Raw genomic sequence first — 21,356 nt, forward strand, 5'->3', positions numbered from 1 at the left:
GACTGCTAGCTCATCACAGCTGTGGTTTCTCTGTAGGCCTGCAGCTTTCTTAGGGTCTGCATGTCAGTCAGATGGACTGTTTCAGCACCATTGTTAGAAGGTTTTGACCTTCCTCCCACTGAAACACAGTTAAATTTTTATGCTTCATAGAGACTACATTTATATCCACACGCATTTAGCCTTGTCTTTTCTCTGCTTGAGGAGCGTATGCTTATAGGTGCATACACAGGTATGTATGTGCATTTAGACTGGCTGGGACTGTCTAGACCCAGGATTGGGCAGCTCTACCCTGTCTGCTTTTTACCTCATAGGTGGTACGACAAAAAGTCATGATGTATTTGGACTCCCAGTAGACTGTAGTCTCTATTGTGGATCTGAAAATCCATGGCAAATGTGAACTCTCCCTCAGGCAGATCATCAGGCTCAGGAGTGTGTGTGCTGTGGGGAAACACCAAAGCACAACACTTTAAACCCAGGAATACACCTCTCTCTTGCACAGATTATTATGGAGATCTTACATTTCCTTTGATCCCTAACTCTAAAAATAAGCATGGAAATTTGCACACAGTATCTGTGCCCCATCTTGGCCCCTTTCCATTACCCCTGAGGATTTGTCCACACCTGGTTATTCATTGAAAGAGCAATTCTGGATAATGACACTGGCTTTACATCTCTATATCTGTCTAAAAGCAAGCAACAGAACTGAAAAGCATTACGTGGCTTTTGCCTGGATACAAAAGCAGATCAAAAGATCAAAAGATCAAATCTTGCCTAAAAACTTCTTCTCCTTTTCACTCATATTGTGAGTTCCCTCCTGCAATAGAAAGCTCCAGAGAGAACCATTTTTTCCTAGCACTCCAGCAGTTCTCATTTCCGGGCAGCAGTAGATAACTGTAGTGAATATATGAGGGGACATTTTCCTTTTGTGATTCTTTTGAGATTGCTGGATAGTGGTTTAGTATTTTCCATCTAGTACATCTCAGTTTTTGCTTAATCACCTCATTACTACATCCTTCTTTTCACAGGCAGGCATAAACTAGCAAGCTGTGGGAAAATATGTCCAGTTTCAAGCTGTCTGCAATCAGCATCTCATCTTTAGAGAAGATCCAGGGTTTGGAGACAAATAATAATCTGTGATTCATCTTTTTTATTTTAATAGCCCAAAATTACACCCAAGGATGAAATCCCTGTTAAGAAGTAGGGTGCTTGAGACTAGGATCTATATTTTGCAATGCAAGTTCCACTTTGACATTTAAAATATTTTTACACTTGCTTATCTGAGTGAGATAGTAAATCCCTTGGAGAAGTAAAATGATACAGATAATTTGGTTTAACTTTTCACAAAAGGAGTTGCTCATGTGTTTTCTCTGTTTCCTTGGATACTAGAGATTTCATATCACAGTTCAGTAACACATACATTTATATTCCATTCCAGCACCTGGAATATGTATGAAAATTGTTAAGACATGAACAAGACCTCAGGAGTAACCTCAAGCAGGAACATCATGATCAAGGTCAGATAGAAGTGGACAGGGAAAACAGAAAGATCATCATCTGCATAGGCTTCTTAATGATGCTCTTGTTTTTTATAGGTCAGGACTTACATGGGAATATTCTCTTCCCATTTTGCTTTTGCTTTGGCATTCATCTGAGTAGGCTCAAGAAATAATGAATTAGACCATGTACATACCTTGGACTGAAAACCAGCCCAGTGCATTTTAAAACCAGTTTTCATAAGCATTTGCACAATCGTGTTTGACACTGATCACAACCTCCACCCTCAAGGGTAAACTTAGGCATGCAGATTGATTTACTAATCTTACTAACCATTTCCCATAGAAATTAAAATTCCATTTACTTCTGAATATTTGCCTAGCATTTTAAAGTATTTTGCAAGTCATAAATATTTTCACAGAAAAGGATAGATTACTGACTAGCTCCAAGGACACTGATATTACTAACAGAAAAGCTGGTTTAAATAGCCTTATAAAATATGACCAAAACACTTTCAATGAGAGTCCTTTAATCTGGATAAAAGGGCAAGGAAGAACTAGAAAAACTTGGTAAGTTATTCTAATTTAAGGTGATGTGGAGTTTTTCTATTTGTTTTGGGATTTTTTGTTTTGGTTTGGGATTTTTTTGTTTTGTTTTGGGTTTTTGTTTTGTTTTGTTTTCTTAGTAAAAGCAGACGGACCTATCAATGTTTTATTGTGAAAATCCAAATTTTTATAATTTTCATTAAAAAACCCTTTTTATCATTTACAATGTCTTGGAGCAATGAGTGATTCAAGTTAACTGGTTTTAGTGAAGACCTACCTCTTGGGCTTGTCTGGAACCTCCTATGTTTATTTCAGTCAGTGTTGTTGAGGTAGTGTCTTGGAAGAGCCCATGAAAAACAGCCACCTCCTTCAAATCACTCAATATATATCCTACAGTGAATAAAGTTGGGGGTTTTCTAAGTTTTTTTCTTTTTTTCTAGTGAGTATAGTTGAGTTCTGCCCCTTTCCATTCTGAAGTGTGCTAAATTGCTCAATTTTTTATATAGGAAAGCTGTCCTCTGTCTTCACAAATCTCACCTTTTTTTTTTTTTTTTTTTCCTGGAACTTCTCCATTCTTTGACTTTTTTGGAGCTATTTTAAACAAAACACAGTGTCCAATAGGAAGCTGTATCGTAGCTAAACATACAGTGGCATAGTGGCATTCACTGCTTAGTCCTTTACCCTTTTATGAACAACTTGCCTCTTCCTTCCATTTTCAGAATGGTGCTGAGAACCAACATTCCTTGCAGAGCAATCTGACAGATTTGGAGCCTCTTTGCAAAGGCAACATCTGCCTAATATGAGAAAAAGAGAAAAAGAAATCAAAATCAGAAAAAGAGAAAAAGAATCAGCCTGAACCAAGTCAGTGTAGTGGCAGGCACTGGCAAAACTTCCTACCTGGATTCCCAGGCGTGTCCTTGCCCATTATGTAGGAAAGTGAGCTGGAAGGACTACAACCCACTAGGGCAGGTCTTTTGTTTACAAAAGGCATCAAGGGATATTAATAAACCAAGGCTTGTGGAGTGGTACTATTCTAGAATTGCATTAGAAATCACTTCTTAACTAGTCTTGTAAAGTTTATTTTTACTGAATATACCACAGCAGTACTCTTAAAAAGGATGATGGCCCCTGCTGCAAAAGAAGACCGCAGACTTGTGGTTGGAGAGGGTTCCTGCATTATGAAGCCTCTTTAAAGGCAGGATCATTAACTCCAATTCCCTCCCAGGAGGGTGGCCTGCTTCATGACTAACACTCAGCACAGTTATGTGACACAGCTAGAGTTCTTGGCAAAGCAACACATGGTGGTTTTGAGCATTGTAGATGTTTCACTGCGTATGTTTTCCACTCTGTTACCTCACAACACTTCAGGGCTCTGCTTGTCTCTGTTTATTATTTCTGTGTTAGTCCTTTAGACCTTTCTTTTCAAATGTTAATTATTTAGAGTATTGACAGCAGAAAATTTTAATACAAGGATAGATATACAACAAATGCACCTTTTTGGGCATTTCTTGTAGTTGAGACTCCAAAATTATGCAAATGATCCATATTTTTGATGACAGACTCTGTCTCTTGTTTCCATCATATTGTGCTCTCACAAGCTGGGGACTCTTTGTACAAAGCACCAAGGCCTTGGGTTTATGCCAGCTAGAAACTCAATACACTGTTTGACTGCTGTGTTGTTTGGAACAACAGCATTTTCATTTGCACAAGTAGCCTTACATAAATAAGCTTGGTTCAGAGGCAGGCAGAAAGATACATAGGCACACAGAGCAATACAGCCCAGCAACACCGAACTGGACATTGAGTTAGTACACTCTGTTTTTTCAACGAACTCTCTGGAAAAGCCATCGTGATGTTTTCTGCAGAGTCTAAAGAGAAAGTCCCAGAACAATCCTTCTGAGTCACCAGTTTCCATTTGCACAAACCTGGTCTTAAATGAAATGATAGAGAGGCAAATAATTGTTAATCCAGAAAAGGGACAAAACCTATCCGATTAATTTAAACAATGGTCAAATTCAGATGGAAAATGCCTCCCCCCAGTCCACTAAAAAGGAGAAGGGAAAGTGGATTACTTTCTACTAAAGCTCTTTGTTACAACTTATTTTCTTAAAAATACACATTGCAAGCAGTTCAATTAAAAGTATTAGGATAGATGTATCAGGTTATATTGTTGGCCTTGTTTTATCTGAAAATCTCATCTGCATAATATCTAATTAGCATAATTGTAGCTCTAAGATGTAGGAGTTGTACAGGTAAAGAGTGTGGATTTCATGCTGCCTATATGAGCTAACAGATGCACATTGTAGAGAGGTGAGGCACTGGACCAGGGTGCCCAGGAAAGCTGTGAGTACCTCATGCCTGGAATTGTTCAAGGACGGGTTGGATGGAGCATGGAGCAGCCTGGTCTAGTAGAAAATATCCCTGCCCATCATGACTGGGTTGAAGAAAATGATCTTTAAGGTCTCTTCCAACCCAAACCATTCTATGCTACTATGATAACTTGTTCACATTCACAGGACTGATGCTAGAGTGAAATTGATTGCTTCAGAGAGGGTTTGTGGGGGGCAAACTGCACTAGCCTGCACTGCTGAGAATGGAGCAACTTTCTTCACCAAAGAAGGCAGGTGGCTGTAACATTGGTTCTCTTCCCAAGACTGTGTCCCATTTTTTCTTGAGTATACACTAAGGAACAAGGAAGGAGGATTTTTTTGCAAGGAACTTCTTGGATTTCTAAACTTTCTGTCCGTGGTACATTTAAGAGAGCAGCTTGTTGTATAAACCAAACAGGAATCTGCAAGAGTAGTGCTAATGTTAAAAGGCATCCTGCCCTGGAAAAAATGAGGACCTTTGATTTCTTTCAGTAGGCCAAACCACTGAAAAGTGATTCATGCCCAATCAGAAATCTGGAATGAAAAATGTAAATACAAGTAGGGCACCACTCTGCAGGTGGCTGCTCCACCCTGGCTCATCAGTGTCACCTACAGAGCAATGTGTGCACTTCCAGGAGAGAGCTCATCACTGCCTTTGCCTCATCATTCTTGCTCCCTGCAGAGATACTCCTTCCCAGGAGCCTTCAAGCTGCTGAAATAGTCCCCAGGTAGCCCTGCTACCATCCATAATGGACAGAGATTGTCAGATCTACACTGTGGATAGGGTGAGACCTACCCCAAAATGAGCAGAAAGCAAAATTGTTTCACCATAATTTTGATCCCTACGTTTGCCAACATGTATCCTGGATAGGAAACCTTAAGACTTTTTTGGGAGAGCACAGAAAACCCAGGACTCTCATGACCTTTGAGAAGTCAGAATGGTGACTGCCTTAAGTCCTAAGGCCAATGTCAGTGGCATGAAAGGAGCTGTGGGTCTTGTCTGAGCTCTGTAAGGGACTGGCTGGACATGACTCCAACCCCACAGAAATCCAGGTGCTTTTCAACCCCTCTTCTGATGACTTTTAAACACCTCAGGATAAAATACAATGAGTAAACACTCACAAGTGAGGTAAACTGAAAAAAAAAATTAAAGTTACATATTGCATTACACTGGGTCACCCAGCCACGTGCTGACATGTATGAATGAGGAAATAGCTGAAGAGTTAATCATAGCCACTTAAATCAAATGGCACCAAATTCAGCAAAATAGCTCTCTTGAGGGTTCAAAATGAAATTAAATTGTAACTTTTGACTGCTCAAAAAACCCAGTGTAGGCCTATTCCATCCACACTGCTGACTTTCTCTCCAACAACCATTTTTTTCTTGAAGTATAGAAAACACATAATCTAGAGTCCTTAGTCACTGCAGTATTGTCTCTGCAGTTTATTTTTCTTTATTCATGTCTATGTTTGCAATGTTTTGTGAGTTTATAAAACACCATATCTCTTAAATTGAGTTTGATATGGACTCTGTAAAGTCACCACACAAGAAATACAATGTAGATAATTTTTTTTTGCTTTAAGCTGATATCTAGTAACTTACACATGTTTCCTGATAACTGACTGCAGTTTGTTTGACTGCAGCTCATTTTCTGCTTGGGCAACACCTTCTGTTAATTACTTGTTTCACTCACTAGATAAGTTTGGGAAATTATGGGATATGATCAAAGAAAGGTAAATTGAGCAATGTTGCTTGTGGATGAACATTTTGACTGATGTTAAACCTGATGTTTTTGTAGTGATGCAAAGTTCATTTTCTGCAAAGCTGGGCTTTGTAGCCTAATGGTATTTCATTCTCTCACCTGACAAATTACAGGACTTTCTTCTGTCCTGCCTTTTATATGCATAAAAAAGGAATGCATATGTGATGTAAACAAAATCAGGAATCAAGTTAAGAGCATTGTCATTTGGAAGATATGTTCCCCCCCATTTTGGCTTCAGAGGAAGAAGCTTAGAGTAGCAGGTCTGTAGGAAGCAAATTGATTAGCTGCATATATTCCTGTCTTGGACTATAAATGCGCCTATTAGAAAATAGGTGTGTTTAGATTAGAAAATATCACATGTTGGAGTATTACTCAGTAATAATAATACAGTCCTAATAATGCTATCATGTAGCATTAACAATAATACCACATATTGATAGTAATGCCACAAAATTAGGAGATCGTGGAAAAAATCAATACAAAACTGGATCCCCATGAAAGAGGGACTGACACTGACTGAATGCTTAACACATATTTGCACACACATATTCACTCCATGTGGGCTTTCCCAGCTGCTCGGTTCATTCTGTTAACACCATGACTGACCTTTTCATTAATCATTCAATCCAAACTCCCATTATTCACCCCAAACATTTCCCCCTGTAACAAAGCCATCTCAACCACAAAAACTCCCTTGAACCTGACCATGAACTTTGAAAAATTCACAAGCCTGCCCCTCTTAGGAATTTCTCTAATCCTTCTTTCAGTATTATTTCCTGCCCTACTACTTCCCACAACACCCATGACAACACCCTTCCGCCCTCTAACTACAATTCTTCCTCTTAATTACCAAACAGTAATGATCCCACTAAACAAGGGACGACACAAATGATTTTTAATCCTAACATCACTAATAACACTCCTACTGATAATTAACCTTCTAGGCCTACTAGACTATACATTCACCTCAGCAATCAAACATTTCCTTATTGTGTATTTTATTGTCAAATTCTACAGCTCTGTAGTGCCCAAGCTACTGCAAGACCCTTTCTGTGAGACTGCTACTTTTACCAGATGAGAACACCAGCCTTTCAATCTGGCCCAAGGACACTCAGCAATTTCTACGCTGTTTTAGTAAAAGCCCTCTTCTGGAGCGAGATGTAAGAAAACACACAAAAACTAAATATGTGCTTTGGATTTTCTCTTGTGGCAAATGTCCATGGTTTCCCCATTGGCCGAGCAGGTTTCCTTCTTGGAAAATTAGTTTTTAGTTCTTCCCTCTTCATGTGCAAAATAAATATATCTAGCAATGAGTAAAAATACATGGGTAGGCCTGCAAAACATTACCAGTGGTGCTGAAAGCCTGTTATGAACAGGTATAGGAAAAATTTCAGGGCAGTACCTGCCAACTTGCTGTCATGGGCATGATCCATGGGCTCTAGGAGGCAAAGTGTGCACTGCCAGCCCTCTGCCATCCATGCAGCCACAACCTCTGGGCACAGCAAACAGCCAGCCCGCACCTTCTGCAATTTCAGAAACATCAGAAACTGAAGACTCATTAGAAACTGCTGACTCAGGGCATTTCAGAACTGATGGCTTCTTTCTACCTCTGTGACCTTTTCCGTGGCAGGCAGTAATTTCACAGTACTTACATGGTATTAAAGGTATGGAAATGGTATGGTATTAAATAATTGGAAACACAACATATATATATTCTATTTTAAGTAGTAAGATGATGATCCTTTATCATCAAAGAGACATTCCTGCACAGTCTGGAGCCTCAAAGGCAGCTTTAACAGGTGAAGTTTTGTCTGTAGCACTCTTGGTTTGCCTGTGTGTCATTTCAAAGCTATGTCATGAAAATGCCCTTCTAAAGAAGTGTCAACATTCAGAAATGTTGCAAGACTAAAGTTCTAATATGGTTATGCTCCTAGAAATTGCAGATTTATTGGCAGGTGTTTTTGTTTCAGGTTCATTTTAAAGTGTCCTCCCAATAAAACAGGACAAAACTGCATGCTACTTTGCATTTAGGTCCAGGTATCTGAAGGTAAACTTAATTTATATTCATGTTGTCTTCTTCTATTCTAGTAAATGGGATATGTACACACTTTTTATGAAGAAGTGAAATTTTCTAGGATGAAAGGTATCACGCAAGAGGAGGAAAGAAATCACCATAATAATACTAATTTGCATTTGCAATATCTTTCATTTCAAGTGGCTTTACAAACCCTAGCTTTTGCTCAAGCTTATTCTTTTTGTGGACAGGTCTAAAGTTCGTACACATATTTGCAGTAAGGCCCCATGAATTTATTTGCACAGAATATGCAGAACCACAGGTATATTTAGTGAGTAGTGGAGTCACAGTTGTATAAAGGAAAGCCTCCTGTGAGAAAGAAGGGATTACATTACTATCATTGTTTGTCAAAGTAGTGTTTTCAAACATTTCCTAGCTATTACTTGGCCCAAGGCTCTCTTTCAGTAAAGGACCATCCCTGAGTCCAGAAGGTGTTGGATCAGGCCTTCCTGTATATCCTCTCATGTCACAATATTTGAAGCACCATTTAAATAGCTTGTTTTGTCTCATTGACATGGCATCTGCCTTTACAATCACCAACTCTCTTTGTGGCAGCTGTCTATTCATTCCCCAGAACATTGAACTAGCTCTAACTAGTGAGAAAGAAAGTAAAATTAGTGTAACACTTCAGGCTTCAGCATCTGGGTCTTCACATAGAATTCCTGGCAGATCTGTGCTTTTCTGTAGCACGTTCCGCTGCAGATGTACTGCTGCAGGTTGAACGGCCCTTTATTGCACAGTTTCTAGCTGGATCTACTAGATCAACTGTTTAAAAGTCAACAGGAGAACACCAGCCAAAAAAGGTCCTGATTAAATCAGAGTTAGCCCGCTACATGCAGAAAATCATGGTAGACAAGGGAAGATTAATATATACCCAAAAATTAAAACCCTGATATTGCTCAGTCAAGCTGGAGGAAGATACTTGGCACATCTGCAGCTTCCTAAGCCAGCAGAAAGACTGAGCTGAATTAAATTATTTTATGTCTGCTGTGAACTGCACTCAATCAAAAGAAATAAAAATTATCCATGTTAAATAAGCGATCCTTTTTATTTGCTATAGGAAATATATATTTTACTTAGGAGCATTAACATAACATCTAATAGGCTTGGCCTCTGCTGGCAAAGCAAAATACAAAAAAACAGGTAAGAGAAAAGCTAAATCTTTTGCTGTTAAAGAAATCAAAAAGCTAAATTTAGAAGATATCATCCATAGCAAGAGCTATATGATGCAGAGAAAAACAATGGAGTCCTTTTCTGCAAATATCTGTCAGATGCCTGACAGGGGGCCCCTGGCAAACATGTGCATTTGGGAGGTGTGCAGTCTGTACATCAGCTTTGGAAGCTATTTTGGGACAGCCATGTGTGTCCAGGTGGTCACCATCCCAAGAGCAGATTTCCAACAGAAATGCAACACTTCAGCCCTTCAGCACCCTCTGGAGGCAGTGTTTGGATTTGTCCCAGTGTTAGCTTCCAGGTGATGGCGGGCACCCTGCCGCAGGGGGTTATTCCCCTGTCAGCTGGGGCTGTGGCTCACCAGCAGCATTTGCCCTTCTCGTTGCCCTCCCAGGCTGCTCTTCAGAGGCTCATCCACCACCTCTGAGGAATTTGCCACACACCAGAGCAGAAGGCAGGTCTTGTCTTCTCCTGTGAAGTGCCTCTTGTGACCCTAATGCGCATTGGGACAATAACTTCTGGTGTTGACTTATGCAATGAATCCAACATTTTAGTGTATGTTTAAATTTATATTAGTGTACCTTCAAACTGCAAGAGTAAAAAACAAGATAGAAAGCAGAGGTCTATATATTTATTTGGATAATTTGAGCTCCTGCTCAAGCATTGTGTATTTGATGCACTTCAGAGCAGACGTTATAGCAACACATTGATTTTATCTAGGTGTTGTTAAAGGGTGCTAACACTTTTCTGCAAGATAAATTTCTTGAACACCTTTAATATACTGATGGCATGCCAGAAAAATAAAAATGTCCCTAGGACTAAAGAAACAGCTGGGATAGCCGTTTTAATGTTTCTCTTTCTGATTCACATTGTAATAGTCCAGGTGTTACATTCTTACTTGTCCACAGAATTTTACAGCGATTTAGAAATAAAACTTTTACTATTGTCATCACGAGTCAGAGGCCTGTACATTTCTGGATTATGCATAAAACTTTCAAAAGGTGAGCATTCATTTTGTAGGAATAATTAAATATATTATCTGATTAATTTCTGTATCCATTATATATTTTCCTGTATCAACTTATTTTTGTTTCCCAAGAGACAATTAAGACTTTTTTTTAGTTAAAATTTTATAATAATCTTTTTTTTGGATTGCATTGTATTCAAAATATAAACACCCCTAACCACTGCTCTGCTAACAATATAGGAAATTACGAAGATAACAGCAGTTCAATGCCTTAATTCAATAAGCACCAAAAATGTTTACTGCCTGGTTTCTGGCTCTGTCATTAATACTTTCAGAGTACACAGCTTTCTGCAGCAGTTCTGCAAGCAATGCATTAAATTTGTAATACTGACCCATCTCTGGCTTTTAGACAGCTGGCTTTTGCTCAGCAACTTCAAAGGAAAATGATAAGTGCTTTAAACCAGCTTTTTAATTATATCTACTGGGATTACTAATGCAAATGCATGAAATGTATCAATTTACTATTATTAGTTTTTATAATCAGGGGAACATCTGATTTAGTCCATTTGGCTTTGGAGCAAAAAAGCCTAAGGTGGGTCACTCTCCCACAGTACTGGTTTCTGTAGAAAAGACAGTTATGATTTAACCCTAGATTTTGAAAGGACTTGTGCATGACCATATGTCCAAACTGACTTAGAAATGGTATTTCTGCAGGGATAAGGTATTAATTGTTTAAGAAAAATAAATTTGATCCTCATATACTGTAAGCATAGTACAGCACGTCTGAGACTCAGTGGTCATTGTCTCTATTCCACAAGGAAGTAGTGAACACTTTGTACTTTCAAGTAAAGTTCAAGATTTTACTTCCTAATAGTCCTTAATCACTGTAATGAAAGGTATTTCAATTTAGTTATGTCTTACTTTAGGCAGTAGGCCAGTTTTGTAAAATAATGTAACACACTGAAATGTAATTGAGTATAATGCAGAGAGGGGTTTGTAGAGACAGAGGTTACTGCCACCATCTAGGTACCTGCACAGATACTATGGGGAAAAGTGCATTCTGAAACTCCAGATAAATACTCGACAAAAAGGACAGTATAACACTCTGGGTTTTTTGGGGTTTTTTTGGTTTTTTTTTTTTTTTTTGGTTTTTTTTTTTTTGTTTTTTTGGTGGGTTTTTTGTGGCTTTTTGTTTGTTTTGTGTGTTTGTTTTTTCGTTTTGTTTTGGGTGGGGTTTTTGTTTGGTTGGTTTTTATGTTTGGGTTTTTTTTTTTTTTTGTTTTGTTTGTGTGTGGTTTTTTGTGGTTTTTTTTTTTTTTTTTTTTGTTGTTGTTTTGTTTTTTTTTTTTTTTTTTTGCAGTCTAGTACAGAAAATATATCTGAACATGCAGGGTGACCTGACCATCTCAGGCACTCAGCAGTCGTGTCACCTCAGCAGCTGTGTGGCTGTGTGCAGGGCTGCCCCAAGCCAGGACAGCATGGTGGAGCTGCACAGGCACTTTTCATGCCCCCCAGTCAACACCCAGCAGATGGCAAACATGGAATGGAAAGGTCCTCAGGACTGAAGAGAAAATGGCATTTACTGTTTATACTTTTTGGTGAACTCCAACAGCAGCTGCCATTTCAGGTGCTCCCCACAGAAAGCTTTCCACACATCAGAAGAAATGCTTAGACAACTCAAGCACAGGTCTGGGGTTTAGTCATTCTGTACAATTTTGTATTGAATTTTCTTCTAGATACAGTGTTTAATGCTGCATTTTTTTGGTCAGATGGGGCCTAACTGAGGAAAAGGGCCTGTGGAGAGACATGGCCTAACCCACTGAAAAGCACACTATGATTGAAATGTTCAAAGCTTTACTATTATAAATGAAAGGCATCTGGAAAAATCTGATTCTTATGTTTTGGGTTAATACTAATTCCTGTGCATTAAGTTTCAGGAGCTGCAGGTGAGCTGCACAAGCACCTGTAAATTCCCTTGCCATTGTTTTTTTTCTTTAATTGCTGATTGTGCTCCTAGTAGTGATCTTTCTTTTAATTTCCTTGCTCTTCTGTGACCTTTACAAAGAGAATTTCAACTGTCTGGGAAACCAGACATAGCAAAATAAGTAAACATTTTGAAGACATATTTTAAGAGAGATAAGATAGAGCTGTTAGACAAGGAATGGTAGTTAAGGTCATTTTTGGAAGTATGTAAAACCAGACCACATATACATATCAGCAGGTCCCCACACAAATGTGTCCTGAGGCTATCAATTAGTATTGGCATGGGGATTGTGTTACATATTCCTCAGTACCTTGGAATCTGAGACCACCAGCAGACACTACAGGAGACAGGACAGAGCTGGCAGGCAAGGGCTTAGTCTGAATGGGTGTCTCCACAGCCAAGCCACTCTTATTTCCTGCAGATGGTCCAGCAGCAGTGCTAGAGAGGGCTCTGTCAGCATCTGCCTCTTCATCCATCCAAGTGTAATCTCATCAGATAAAAGCTAAGCTATGTAAAAGTTGCATGAAATGAAAGGGTTACAATACATTTTGGTTACTTCTCATTTGCATATTCCTGAGTAAGCTATGACACATACTATTGTGTCATATTTGAAAGGCCCAGCATTCCCTTTTGACTTCATGGCTGTGGACTGTGCCTGTCCCTTCGCCCCTGCAGGAACCTGTGTAAGTGCAAACACAATCAGAGCAGTTGTGAAGTGAAACATAATCTGGCAGTCAGACACACACCACACTGATTGCATCCAGAGGGAGACTGAGGGCAGGATGGAAGGCAGAACTACAGATGCTGATCTGCAGGTAAATCATGTTCCCCATGGAGGGAACTCATTGTACCAGATCCCCATCAAAGTCGGACATTTCCAGGTACGTGGCCCGTTATTTTGGAACAAGCTTTGACCCCTGGCTGTGGGGTTCCCTCAGCTGGGGAATGGAATAGGCATCAGCTCATAGCCACCTGGGACATGGGTGCACTGGGAAAATCCTTCTGGGCCATTCATCTGGCTTTGGGAAACAACACAAAGTGACCTTTAATGCATAGCAGCATCTAGTGGCAAGGGCACAAAAGCCGAGTGTTAGAAGGGCTGCTTTGTTTTGAAGAGGTAGTGAAATGCTAGTGTGTATGGGCTGATGTGTTAACAGAGGCCTCTGACACAAAGATCATGCTAAATCCATGTATCTCACTGCAGGACAGTTCTTCAAGTGCAGGAAATCTTCAAATCACATTACATCAGCATTGTCAGTGCAGGAGTGTGCCTTGTCTTATGTCCCTGAGTCCTAGCAAATGGCACTCATTTGAGTGTTCTATGCATTGCTGTGACAAACCCCCACCAGTTTGCAAACAAAAACCTGAAAATGTCAATAGAGGCAGAAAAAAAAAAAAGACAATTACTCTTAGGCTCACTAGGGTCAGATAACTCACAGTATTTTGTCATAAACTTTTATTATCCTCAGCGCTGCAGGATACAATTGGGATACTAAAAGTTCTCAGCAGAGTGGCAGGCTCTGATTTTGTAATCTGACTAGCAGGAATGGCCAGGATCCAGATTTTCTCTCCCTAAAAGAAAGTTTACTGGAAATAGCTCTTGACAGATGTCAGAGGGTGAGACAGTGTATCAGTCCTACTGGAGTTCTCCAATAAATAAAATGACACAGGGGAAAAAAAAAAGAAAAATGAACTTTGCTTGGAAATGGAGAAAATTGCCTAAGAAGTTCTGTCAGAGCATATAACATTTCGCTTAATGGTCAGGGAATTGCTCAGGGAAAGTTTCTAAGCAGAATGTTGAACTTGAGGGACGTTATCCGGCATTATCATGTACCAATCTAGAATATGCTTCCAGATGGACTATTGTATGCTCAGGCATTTAATACCTCTCGCAACACAGCTTCAGCTAAATATCTGTAAAGGGCATGCATCTGTATTTTCTTTGCCTTGAGTAAATAGCTGGTATTTTTTTTTTTTTCATTTATGTAGCACTGACAGTGTGTATTTATCGATTTACAGAAGTGTACCTTCTGACAAGAGAAAAGTCCTGGCATCCAGCTGCTCATTTCTGACTCCCCATCCCATGGGTACTGAAGTGATGACTCAGACAGAAGGCAAGGAGCGCAGTGGCAGTGGCAACAGTAGCTTAAAACAATGTTTTGTGCTGCTTTAGCTCAGAAGTATCCTATGAAGATTTATGTGGGAAGTAGATTGAGCCTGTGATTACAGCCCATTGAATACAGGAAGAAGTGAAAACCTGTGGATGTAAGTGTTAGCAATACTACAGAACAGCCTACACCTAAAAACACCAGTTTGGCAGCTGGCTTTGTGAGCATACTACTCTTACCAGAATTAAAACCACTTGTAATCTCACCATGATCTTTAGATTTTAGGTCATGCGCAGCTAACATCATCTAATTATCCCAGGCTATCTGCTGATGAATTATCCTTGCAAATTCTCCTATTAACAGTCTGTTAATAGAAAACATATTGCACTACATATTTTTGTCCCAATCTGCCAGGAAGTTCTATAACATATATTCAAGCCTCTCACCTTTCTCATGCAGGCGATTTTCTCTCAGACATTTAATCATCAGAAATACTCTTTCTTAAAGACTTCATTAAGGGAAAAAATCTCATTGTATGAGTTACAGCATTTCCTTATCAGTGCCTGAAGTGTGACTTACCCTGGTGCAAGATCTTGTTTGAGAAGAAATCAAGCATGTGTCCCTCACTTTCTCTTCTGTGCCCCACAAGACTGTTTTTTTCCAATCAAATATATTTCTGATTCTGACTGGATTATCTAACTAAAGGCCACCATGATATGCAGGCTGACAATCCATGTTAGCAAGAATAGCATACTATACAAACACTCTACATGTGATTGCATGGGTTTTTTCTCCTAAATCATGTATTCTAGACTCACTGCATCACCGTGCCTCTACTGGGAGCTATTGCATTCCAGCCGTCTCCAGCACTTCGCATTTTTGATATCTCATTATGCATGAAAAGATTTTCTTCACTTAGATGCAAGCGACTGTGTTTTATATATTCTGATAGCTCTTTCATTTTCCTTGAAAACAGCTTGACAATTTGCAGTTCTACCAACAGGCAGGAACTAATCAAAAGAGCTCTGCCTTCATTTTCTGCTTTAAAAGAGATAAAATCTGGTATCTCAAGAAAAGCAAAAAACATAAATAGGAAAGAATAAAAATTGCAAAAACACAGTTACTGACCTCTGTTTGGCTGTGTGAGTTTCTCACTAATTAAATAATTTTCAATACCTGTTACCACAATCCTTACCCGACACTGAAGGTTTCCAACAGATGATTAAAAATAATGTTCCTTTGATCTATTTTCACTTTCTTGATAATTTCAACTATTTTCTAATTTGTGTCTACTGCAGATAGGAATCAATAATGGCTATGCAGATCCTTCTAAGGTAGCTATGCAGGAGTAGCAACACAGAAAAAAAAAAGGGTCTATGTCACTTTGTGCTTCTTGGCTAAATATGGAAGGAGAGATCATTGTCTTCAAACACACCTGCAAATTCATTGACACAGAGTATGTTTCAGGTTCTTATTACAGTGTCAGTTTCCGGGGGCTATGCTGGGAGCCATAGGACTGGCATCATGAGGTGCTGAAAGGTATTGCTACAGGCACGGTTTTGTGGCAATGGCAGCAGACCACCAGATCAGTTCCTGCATTGGTAACAGGTGCTATCTCTTCCGACCCTGTTGCCTACCTGTTTCCACTTTTAAATTTTCTACTAGATGTTTTCTTGCTCTAAGTACTATTTTAAAATCAAGGAAAATTACAAATTAGGACAAGAGCTTAAATGAAGGCCTTTAAAGGCTCCTGAGCTGTTTCCCTTCTCACTGCTTGTCAATGCTGCTTCTGTAGTATTTGAGGTGGAAAAACCTATCCAAAACCTTATCAAAAGCATCAAGCACCATTTGTGTCAACTTTTCATACAGCAACATTCCTAATGACTTCACTGGGAGGTTATCGGGACAGAAATCAGGAGTACTTTCCTCAGAATCACGACTTTGAGAATGTAGAGAGAGACCATGAAAGATCAATGGGACAGACAATATGTTGAGAATCTTCACTAAATCCCTTCCTGTAAAATAGTACCAAGATCCTATCTAACACCCACAAAATGTCTTTATCATGTCTTGTGCACAAACACTTACTTAATATTGGCACAAACTGGTATATTCTTGCACATGTAGTGTCACATATTCCAAATTGTTCTGAGGCAAAAATTAGAGGCAATATTTAATATGGTCTGGAAGGTCACTCTTTGATAAATGGGTGTTGGTCAAAGAAAACTCAGTGATTGTGAATAAAACCTTCTAGCAAACTGCTGGTTTTCATTGCGAGAATAAATCGGTTAAAGCCACTATGTTTAACTCTGTGCTACTGAAATCTGGAATAATCTGTGAAACTGGAGTAGCCTTATGGTGGCCATGAAAGCAGTAAATGCTACCCCTAATTCAAGTTTATTTTTTAATCTGAATTTGGACAATATTAGGGGGGTTTTGCTGTAAGTGGACTTTATGTGTTCCTGTTTTAAACTACAAAGACATGTTAAATAGCAGTGAGTGTGTCTTGCACCTTTCAGCCATATATCTAGAATAATGGAGGTGAAAATTGTGACTGTGATTGACATATGTGTGTTGCTGGGCAGGTTGTGCAGATACAGTCCCAAGTCACACACATGCTCTTTCAGCTGCTTAAGCAAAAGGACTTAGAGTAACTACAAAGAGAAAAATATAGGAGTACTACATTCTAAATTGCACCTTCTAATTCTGACCACTAATTTAATCACTTAATTCTCATAGATACTATAGCAATAGTATCTATTTCTCAGTATCTGGTAGGAACCAGAACTGAGGGAAAAAAAAGCAACCATAAAACTTAAGGGTTTTAATGTACCCATTAGAAACTCTCTTTTCTGCAGCACACACTTCCCTGGAGAACCTGCCATTACATTGGTAATGCATTCTCATTTATTTGTCTCTGACATATTTGACGTCTTCAGAGTGCTGCTCAGTGTGACTTGAGTTAGTCAAATCTTGGCCTTCAGGTGACAGGAGGAAAAAAAGCTCCCAACAGCCCAAAGTAGGCAGCCAGCTTTTTGCAGATGCTTCAGAACAGGGCAACAAAAGGCCATAAGAAAGTCAATCACACTTGATTGCATTAATAACCAGTTACAGGAAAGCAGTATAGGAGCTGATAAATTAAAAACTCATGATGAAAAAGTGGCAGAGACAGCTGCTGAGTAAGGTCTTAAAGCCCCAGCATGACTGATGTAGTGGTGTGACCTATACAGTCTGCCAGTTCCCAACACAAGCAGCTGCTAAGGTTGTTGATTGAATGTACAAATGTGTACCAGGGACAGCATCCAACTTTTTGCTGTGTTGAGGTTTGGCCAAGACTAAAACCTTCTGTAATTTTGCCAGAGCACTTTTCTGTCCTCTGCTTGCCAAGATCTAAGAAGAGCAGTATTTTGGAACACAGAGACTTGAACTTAGAACTAACACCTTCATCACATCCAGAATGATTTTCAAGAAAACCTTTGAGACTTAAAACACATTAGGAATTGTTTGTTTACTGGCATGCTTGTTATCTCTTTTTGTTTATTTCAAGTACAGTTGTGGGAAACATTTTCCTCCTGCTTTTAGAACAGAAAAGGGAGATAAATGAGATAATTACAAAAGAGGTGAGAGTCAGAAATCATGTGAAAATATAGTAAAAATTCTCAAAAACTGAAAAAAACAAAGAAGGGAAGAATTGGAGGGGAAAAAGGAATGAATAGGATTAATAATTATTCAGTTGTCTTTTATATAGTTATAAATCAGGAGAAAGGGAAGGAAACTATTATGTTCATTTGGGACCCTTAGATTTTTCCAGGGATTTTTCTTTTCCCGTTTGGTTTCCATTTTAGTTTTAATGTGAAATCTAGATTTCAATGAGGGTTCTAACAGGGAACAGGGAGGGGAAGGGAGGAGAGGGGAGGGGAGCAGAGTGGATATCTCAGTGGACACTTAGAATACAGCTTTTTTATTTTATTTTTATTATTCCTACCACCTATATTCTTCTGTGTCAAGGTTGTTACTGGGTCTAGGGTCTCCAAAGAGACACAAGCATTTGTTGGCTGTTATAAGGTTGTTTATTGCATGAATACATCAGTCTCAAAGGCAAAGAGTTCAAGGTGTTAGAGTCTGTGTTAAAACCTTTCTAGTACAGAGTCCCAAGCTGGAGCAGCAGCTGCAAGGCTGCTTTCTGATGTACAGTCCCAGGTTCTGTGCAGGAACAGCAGCAGCAGCAACAGTTGTTCTCAGGCACAGAGTCCAATGTCCCAGCGGCAGTAGTGGAGTCTGATGTTCCAGAGAGCACCAGCAGCAGGGACCACAACTTTTCTTCTTTCTTCTTCTGCCATCTTCTTCTTCTTGTGGCTGCTGATGTGTTGATGCTGTGATGATTGATGATGATGGTGAAGCTGATGCTGAAGATTATGTTGCCCATGATGATGATGATTGTATCTCACTATGGGTCTTTTCATTTATAAAACATCCAATCAGCTAAAAACACAATTCTAAAACATTCTTTCTAAACCAATCTGAACTTCATTCTAATGTGTGAAAGTAGTATGAAAGTAGTGTCAGTTCTTATCTGAAAAATGATGTATATAATATTATCTATTTACGCAAATGTACTGTCTGTTTTCTTACTTATAATTTACGTGAATAAATTTATCTTTTTATGTGAATAGTTCTATCTATTTATGCATGAAGTTTTCTCTATTTTACATAATTCTATCTGTTCTAGTGGCAAGATACTGCTGTGTTATTTTTATGTCTAGAACTAAGTTGCTGGACTTTCAACAAGGCCTAAGGGCCTTTGCTAGTTGATACAATTTCTTAAGGCATTTAAAATGTATTTCTACTTACTTAAAACCTAAACCTTAAACTTAATTAAAATTACAACTTACGCTTCTATTTACTTAAAACTTAAACCTACACTTCTACTTTATATCTATGTGGCTTAATATATCTTAGTTTCTCTAAAGGCTTTAATTCCACCCCTGCATTCACCTCCCTCTCTGAGGAACTCAGAGAGGCTTGCGTTCCAACACTCCTACAAACACATACTAAAACTAAGTTACTTACTCCAGGCCTCTTTTCATATCTAGTGCTTTTAGTTTCTTTGGAACATCTAGGGGGTACTAAACATGAAAATCAAGCTACCTTTCCTTGCCATCATGCCACCAACCAAATTCCCTTCTACCTAAAGCACAGCTTTATGCTAAAATGAGTTGGGGTGAGTAGAATAGGCATTCATTTAGGGTACAGAAAATTAATTTCTATGATGCCATTGTCAAGTTGCAGCTCCTTGACTTCTGGGGCAAGTTAGGCACTGGCAGGAGAAGGCACTGGGAGACACAGACACTGGTCTGCAGCTGCAGAGCCAAAACCCCATCTACGTCCAGGCTGCCAGGTCTCCAAGTCAGGACTTGCAGGAAAAAGTGATGAGCACTCAGTCCTCATCAAATAACAGGAAACTGATGGAATCAATATGGGGCCATATCATACCATAAAGAGGGATAGAGACAGCCAAAGTGCTGAATGCAGGCTCTGCTGTCTACAGACACTAAAAGCTTGCTGTTGGTTTCTTTAAAAAAAACTGAAAACAAAAACAAACAAACAAAAAAACCCCCAACAAAAACCCAACAACCCAAAAGCTAAGCCTTCAGTAGCTATCGTGTTTCTCAGATGACACCTGGTGGACAGAAGCTGAAGAGATGAAAGCATTCTGCCTTCATAGTGCAGAACCTTGATCCTTACTCACAACTGTGCTGCTGCACTTACTGCAGGTGCAGCTGTCCTCCATATTCTGCTAATCCACCCCATGCCCCCAGTCCGTTATTAGTTTCCCTGAATTAGCATTTATCACCCATGTATCTTCAACAGCTTTTTTTTTCAGCACTCATATACATTTTCTTCCACAAATAAAAATACAGGGAAAGCCCCTGGTAGCAGCAACAGGGTGCTTTTATGGTATGGGATAACTAGACAATTTTATGAGTGCCTTCATAAGTGGATAGTTGCATTCAGAGGGTTAAAGGCTTCAGTTTCTTCTGATTATTAATTTACTCTTTTAAACTAATTCCAGTTCACTTCTGTTACAGTGTCTGTCTTTTCTGTAATTGCCCTAATGCATCCCAGTTGAGGTCTCAATATAAAGCGGGGGGGAGAGGGGGGTAGGTATCTGAAGAGAAACATATAGAAGTGTTTCTTATGGGGATGCTTACACTTTGAGGTTAAACAGGTGGTTTCCTCAAGAATCTCATGGATAGCAATATTAAGTTCTGGTGCAGTCCTGTCTCTCTATTTGGCTCAAAGGATTTCAGAAAATGACAGATACTGCTGAATCAATGCTGTGACATATGAGGCCTCTGCCATAAATAAGGTGACCACGACCAATTGTTTGACTGTTGGCATTGCATCTTCTAGGATTTTTTTTCTGTTATTGGCTTTTTTCCCTGTTTTATGTGTACTCTATTCCTTTAAATGTTAACAACTTTATTTTTTTTCCTTGGTGTATTTCCATGCCTTTTTTTCTGCCAAATCTTGGAAGATTTTATGAAGCAAAACGCACAGAGAAGTCAGGGATTCATTGACTTCAAACACCAAGCTAAGCCGAAAAATAATGTGGTAGAGGTCAGAAGGAAATTATTACATAATTATCTGGATTGCTTCTTCTGGATTCAGATTATCTGTTTACCTGTTTGGCAAACCGGCCATCCAAGAGTTGTGGCATTGTATTTGGTCTGGCTGAGGTGGAGTTAACATCCAAACAGCTGTGCTTTGTGTTTGTAGCCACAAAGGCCTGGCCTCTGGTGACATCAGGGCTGTCTCTCCAACACCTCCCTCAAAGACCAGCAGGTCTAGAGTGTGCAAGAGGCAGGGAAGGGAGACA

The 21,356-nt window shown here is 39.3% G+C and overlaps 1 protein-coding gene across 1 annotated transcript in view; it reads left to right on the forward strand.

The window, feature by feature from the left end:
- The first annotated feature begins 2,025 nt into the window (after nucleotides 1–2,025).
- CCDC112 (coiled-coil domain containing 112) overlaps nucleotides 2,026–21,356 on the forward strand; it is a 29,520-nt gene continuing 10,189 nt past the window's right edge. Inside the window, exon 1 of the mRNA XM_059492472.1 lies at nucleotides 2,026–2,063. The gene's annotated coding sequence lies outside the window, so the exon portion shown is untranslated. The remainder of the gene's footprint in view (nucleotides 2,064–21,356) is intronic.

The sequence above is a fragment of the Ammospiza nelsoni genome, chromosome Z (assembly GCF_027579445.1).
Source record: "Ammospiza nelsoni isolate bAmmNel1 chromosome Z, bAmmNel1.pri, whole genome shotgun sequence".
Taxonomy (NCBI): domain Eukaryota; kingdom Metazoa; phylum Chordata; class Aves; order Passeriformes; family Passerellidae; genus Ammospiza; species Ammospiza nelsoni.